This window comes from Arachis duranensis, chromosome 1 (assembly GCF_000817695.3).
Source record: "Arachis duranensis cultivar V14167 chromosome 1, aradu.V14167.gnm2.J7QH, whole genome shotgun sequence".
Classification (NCBI taxonomy): Eukaryota; Viridiplantae; Streptophyta; class Magnoliopsida; order Fabales; family Fabaceae; genus Arachis; species Arachis duranensis.
In genome coordinates this window covers 6,544,242-6,550,910 of record NC_029772.3, presented here as the reverse complement: position 1 = coordinate 6,550,910, position 6,669 = coordinate 6,544,242, and positions in this window count along the sequence as shown.

Sequence of the window (6,669 nt, the reverse complement as noted above, 5' to 3'; positions counted from 1 at the left end):
CTCGAGACTTGCTTCTGCTTTGATCTCTACTTTTAGGACCTCGACTTTTGTTTCTCCCTCTAGACTCAAAAACAAGAACATCTGAATGTGTAGTTGATGTACCTTGTGACTTTCTTCTCATTTCTTCATTCAAAATACTGTTCTTGGCAAGATCCATAGAGATTACACCATCACTGAGAATTTTCCACGAGTCTGGTAAGGAGCCAAGAAGTAACAGTCCTTGAACCTCTTCATCAAACTTGATGCCCATGGAAGATAACTGATTCATAATTCCTTGGAAATTATTCAAGTGATCTGTCATTGATGTCCCATCTGTATACTTCAAAGCTAATAACTGCTTGATCAAAAACATCTTGTTATTCCCAGTTTTCCGAGCATACAACTGTTCAAGTTTAATCCAAAGGGTCCGAGCATGTGTCTCTCCAATAATATGGTTCAACACATTATCGTCAACCCACTGCCTAATATATCCACAGACTTGTCTATGCAACAAAGTCCAATCATCATCAGACTTATCATTAGGCTTCTCTGTACCAAAAACTGGTTGATGAAAATTTTTGACATAAAGCAAATCTTTCATCTTTGACTTTCACAAATCATAATTAGGACCATTAAGAGTGATCATCCTACTAGTATTAGTATTAGCTTCCATTGTTCACAGAATCACAAGCCCAGAAAAATACCAACAAGCTCTGATACCAGTATGAAAGAGCCTAGCAGCGGAAACGACACAAATATCCAATGCAAGAACAATATGGAAGCACTCACAACACAATATGGTAGCAACTATAACAAGCAAATATAGCAAGTAAAGCAATAACAAGAACACACCAAGATTTTAACGTGGAAAACCCCTTCAATGTGAGAGGTAAAAACCACGGGTCGTCCAGACCAATGAAATAGCTCCACTATAATCAAATGAGGTATAAGAGAGTCTCAAACAAAGCACAAAAATGTGCAAATAACCAGCCAAAACATCAATGCACCAAAGCTTACAAGTAATAGGCAAGAAGATGAAATATACCCAAAAAAACAGAGCTGATGTCGAAGCCAATTCCTCCCTCTGCAGACCTCCAATAAAAATATCCACCGTTCAGAATGAAGAACAAGATGTGAAGAATCTACAGTCCAAATTTCACGTCGATCCAACGGTGAAAGAATGAGAAACTGCCGTTCCAAAATTTCTGCTCTGTGTAAAAAGGGGAAACCTAATTTCTCTCTTGCGAAACCAATTTCTCCTACTGCAAGCCTCCAATCAACATCTCCACCGATCAGAATGAAGAACAAGATGATAGGAATATGCATTTTAAATTTCAAGCCGATCCAACGGTGAACAACTGAGAAACTGCCATTTGAAATTTACTGCTTTGGGCAAAAACGGGAATTCTGTTTTTTCCTCTTCTCTCTCACTTGGTGGCTATTCTCCCACTCTCTCAAAAGACCTCAAAAACTGAATTAGGGTTGTGACACTAGGGTGCAAGAATACACCCCCAAAATTTGGGCTTGGACCTCACAAAGGAGAGAAAAAAACCCAACATATATAATTAAGAATAATCATGTTTCATGGATGTGTAAATGAATTATAATCATGCATTAGGTGTACTTTGGTCCAGAAGTTAAATTACCTTAAAATCTAAAAATTATTTTTATTTTATTTTTTTAAGAAAAAATATCATTCCTTGAAATAATTTTTCTTTTCAATATTTTAAAATGAACTTCAAACTTACTATGTTTTGAGGGAGACAAAATTAAATGTATTTAAGGTCGATAATTAATCTCGAATAAAATTTATAAAAATATATGGGAATATTGACACCTATTTCATTATTGTAATCTGTAAATATGAATTCATGATTTAAACGTTATCTTTTGTGTTATTTCTAAATACTCAAATTTGTATATGAAAAATAAAAGAAATCGACCAATGAATATAGCATTCTAGCGAAAATGAATAAACAATATAATGAAATTAAAAATTTTGAAGAAAAATTTTAATTTTTTTTTTGGTTTGCATCAGGGCATCCATTAGGCCATAAGTCCAATAACTAATCTCTCGGATACTACAGAGGCACACAAAATAGGCGATCTTCCCAAGTAAGCAAGTTTCATTCCCATTTTTTAGTAAGTATCAAACTCGGAAGAGATGGTTAAGGAATATAGACCCTTATCCATCTGTGCCAACTTACGTTGATAAAATCTCAAATATCTTTTTTTCTTTTAGTAAACTAGAGGGGTTTAAGCCCAAATAAACAAAAAACAAAACAAAAAAAAAACCAAAAGACCAAAACAGCAAAGAAAGTTTAAGTACTTTCTTGTACTATCTCTACTGATCGGGTTATATTAAATCCTTTCACATCCTCAGCTAAGGTGGACCGTATGTAATCAGGCGGGAGATCTAGGAATTGAAAACTTTGCCGTTCATCAAGACTTTGCTTAGCTAAGATATCAGCACATCGATTTGATTTTCTATAAGCATGCTGAATCTTTATTTTCCATGGTCTTTCTATCAATTCTTTAATTTCTCTAATTATTGTATTATGTTCTCTGCAGGATCTTCCTTCATTCACCAGCTCTGAAACACTTTCTTCTCGGTTAGTCTCGACAATAACTCGTCTCGTACCCATTTGCCAAGCCATGGTAAGACCATGAAAATTTTTCCATCGTTCAGCTTAATCTGCACTGCAAGTTCCGACATTGGCCAGGAAGCCTCTTATCTATTCTCCAAGGTGAGTCCTCAAGACCCCTCCACAACCTGCTCTTTGGTTATTTAAGTTTGTGGCTCCATCTGTATTGAGTTTGACTCATTCTTGTGGGATGGCATTCATTTAATTTGAATAATCGTAGTAGTTTTATTTGGTCTGCGTATATTTCTTTTTTTGAAAGCTTTTCTTAAATTTTTGCTAAATTCTGCTATAAATTAGGTAGGATTCAAGGGTCTCGAAACTGTAAGAGAAAAAAGCTCCGTGCACCTCCACTTCCATATCCACCAACAGGTTATTAAAAACTCCTCAAACCAATTTGTGGTATTAGATTTAGGCAAATTCTCTGGTATAGATGCCCAAAATAATCCATACGTCTGGATCATGCGTGTCAATCTTCGAATTCTGACGCGTGTATGAATTGAATGCATTGAAAGTACTGCATTTTGAGAGTTCTGATGCAAGACAATGACAGGAGCAGAAAAGAGCAGTATTTCTCAGAAGTGATCGCTTTTTGGTTGGAGTGATTATGTTGCTAATGATAATTTATAGTTGTTAATCTTTTTTGGCAAGTGGGCCAAAGGATGAGCTGGATGGAGTTTTTGGACGATAATGTGGGCCTTAATGCTTGGTTTTTAAAATAACAATGAAATTCTTGAAGTGCTGCATTGTTTTTTGTGTTTAATTTGGTTGTTATTTTGGAGGAGTTCTTCTATATGTCCAAAAGGAACTCATAGCAATGACCCCCAAAAAAAAAAGAGAAGTCATAATATTACTTCGTTGACAAATTCTATTTTTCATTTTTTTGGATGAGCGTAAAAAGAAATAGAATAAGAGAATTTGGTGACCTTTGGGTGAGCTGTGACTCTGTGAGCATATATTTTTCTGGGTTATTTTTAATAAAGAAAAGAGTGACTCATTTTACTCTTTTTCGCATGAGTTCATTCATCTTTTTAGTTTCTGGTACCAGTTTAATTTTTATTTTCTATTTTTCATAGAAAAGACATTACATATGAGAAACGATTTCCATAAATAATACAAATAATAACCATAGCTTTAGTGCAATTAATGGCAATACCACCAAGCACTAAGATAAAATAAATTAGTAAAAGAAACACTATTATTACTTACTAGACTCTCCAAACTAAGCCATTATAGCATAAGTTCAATTTGACGACTAGTGATCTCTCTTTTTATTTCTCAATTAAATTCCTTCAATTTTTTATTTTCAACTACTGATGGCTAAATTACAATAAAAATAATTGAAATATGTCTCCTTAAAAAAAATGTATGTGTATCGATATTATCAATGGTGTTAGACAAATAATACTCAAGATATTACCATATTGCTAAAGCAATATTAAGAAATTTAGGATTATTGAATTTAGGAATTTAGAGTTTTAAAATTTTTGGATTACAAGTCTTATTTATTTTTTCTAATATTTTTAGAGCTAAAAATTGATCGAGAATACTATTGTTTCCTTTTTTTTTGGGTCATTGCTATGAGCTTTTTTTGAACATATAGAAGAACACCTCCAAAATAACAACCAAATTAAACATAAAAAATAATGCATCATTTCGAGAATTTCATTACTATTTTAAAAACCAAGCACTAGCGGCCCACATTATGGTCCACAAAAACCCCAGCTCATCCTTTGGCCCACTTGTCAAAAAAGATTAACAATTATAAATTTTCATTAGCAACAAAATCACTGCAACCAAAAGGTGACTACTACTGAAAAGCACTGCTCTTTCCTGCTTCTGTCACTGTCTTGCATCAGGACGCTCAGAATGCGGTGCTTTCAATTCATACACGCGTCAGAATCCGAAGATTGACACGCATGATCCAGACGTATGGATTATTTTGGACATCCATACTAGAGAATTTGCCTTAGATTTATCCATATTATTGTGGCTATTCAATTCTAGCCACTCTTGAAAGTTAGACCCAAAGAAGCGGGTTATTACCCTGAGTAGATATTCCCAAATATCTTTATATTCATAGGTAGATAAATGGGCCAATCATGGCCAAAATAAACGAACAAATGACCAAAAACATGAATAGCCCGTTTCTTGTATCAAGACCTTTTTATTTTATTAAAAGGGAAGTGTTTTGGGTTTATGTTCACTGATAAAAAAAAAAAAAAGGAACTATGGTTCTTTGACCAAAATAAAAGAGGAATTAGGGTTTTTTATTACGCCCCTCTCCATCCTAAAAGTTTCGAACTCAACTCCTACCAACAATAATCGAAAAAGAGGTAATAATGTGAGGAGTATGTAGGTGTGTGTTATTGTACTTAGGATTGAGGATTGTTCAATCCATTTGAGATACCTAGGATTGTGGGTTGTCCAATCAACTTGACTAAAAAAACAAAAGTCTATAATTTTTTTTAAGTTGAATAATAAAATTTAAAAGTTGTCTATATTGGTCATTTTCATTAATTTACTATTAAAGTGGCAAGATAAAATATTAAAGTAATACAATGTGTAACATCTGAATTTAATCTAAATTATATAACTTTTAAATTTTATTAGATCAAAACTGAAAAAAAAAATTATAGAAATTAAAAGTAAAAAAATGAATATTTTATGAGACCAATTAAGCCTTAATTCTTTGATACCAGGAACACTAAAATGTGTTTATAAAAAAATAGGGAGAATTACTCTAATATTAGAGGAGTTCATTGTTAAAAAGTACTTTTTAGTTTCTATACTAAAATTACTCCAAATGATTAATTTAAGTAATATTTAAGGAGAATATCCAAAAACAAAAAATTAAAACGATAATGAAATACTATTCTTTTGTTGTAAATGTTATTTTCTCTTCCTCCTCCATTATCAGCTTCCCTTGCTATCTCCAATTTCTTTATATATCTTCGTTTTTCAATTGTTATCGTCGTCTCCATCTACTGTGATGTTGAATTTAAGGAGCAAACTTGTAAAGAAAAGAATAAACTACAAGTAGAGAGAATGAAATCACAATATTTTATATATAATGACTCTTGCTATGTCATGGACTTTGCCTGTTGTTTTTCTGTAATAATATATTTGTATAACGTAGAATTAGGAATAATATTATAGAGAATTTGAATGGTATAAAAATTCAAATTTAGATTTTTTAAATTCAAATGAATTTGGATTCTTTAAATTTTAAATTTTTACTTTAGAGAATAAAATATAATTTTTTATTATTGAATAATTTTTCTTTCAGATTTTTTCTTGGTCTCATATATGAAATAAACGGTGAAAAATTACACTTTACTCTTTAAAGTAAAATTTAAAATTTAGATGATCTAAATTCATTTGTTTAGCGTCCAATTGGACATACTAAGTGTCATGTATGTTATTAGTTAACATTTTATATCATAAATTGTTGACAGAAACTATTAATTGAGTGACAAAAAAATAAAAATTATTAATTTGTAATCTTTAAAAGATTAATTTAATTGATAAAAATAATTTATTGTTTAATTGTAGGATTACTTGCTTTTGGTGTAAAATTGCAAATTACTTAATACAACTAAAATCAAAATTGTGGATTTTACTGAATTACATATATAATTGCAATTTTTCTCAATCAAAGAGGAATAATATTTACAAGAAAAAAAAATTAATGATGATGATGATGATGATAAGTGGTCCATGTTAATACTCACGTATGACGTATCTAGTTGGCCCTAATATTGTAGGAAAGTATCGTATAGGACCGTTTTTAGGACCCATATTTTTGGTGAGTGGAGCCTCCCTTTGTGGTAGAGGTAAAAACGAAAAATAATAATAATATGCATGAGTGTTCCTTTTGGAGATGGTAAAACAAAAGAACAATAATAATTGCAGTACCTTGGAATCACGACATCATCATTTTATGTTTGTTACAATTATTGGTTCCTTTTAGCTATTTAACGTGCCTTATGTGTTTATTATTATTATTATTATTATTATTATTATTATTATTATTATTATTATTATT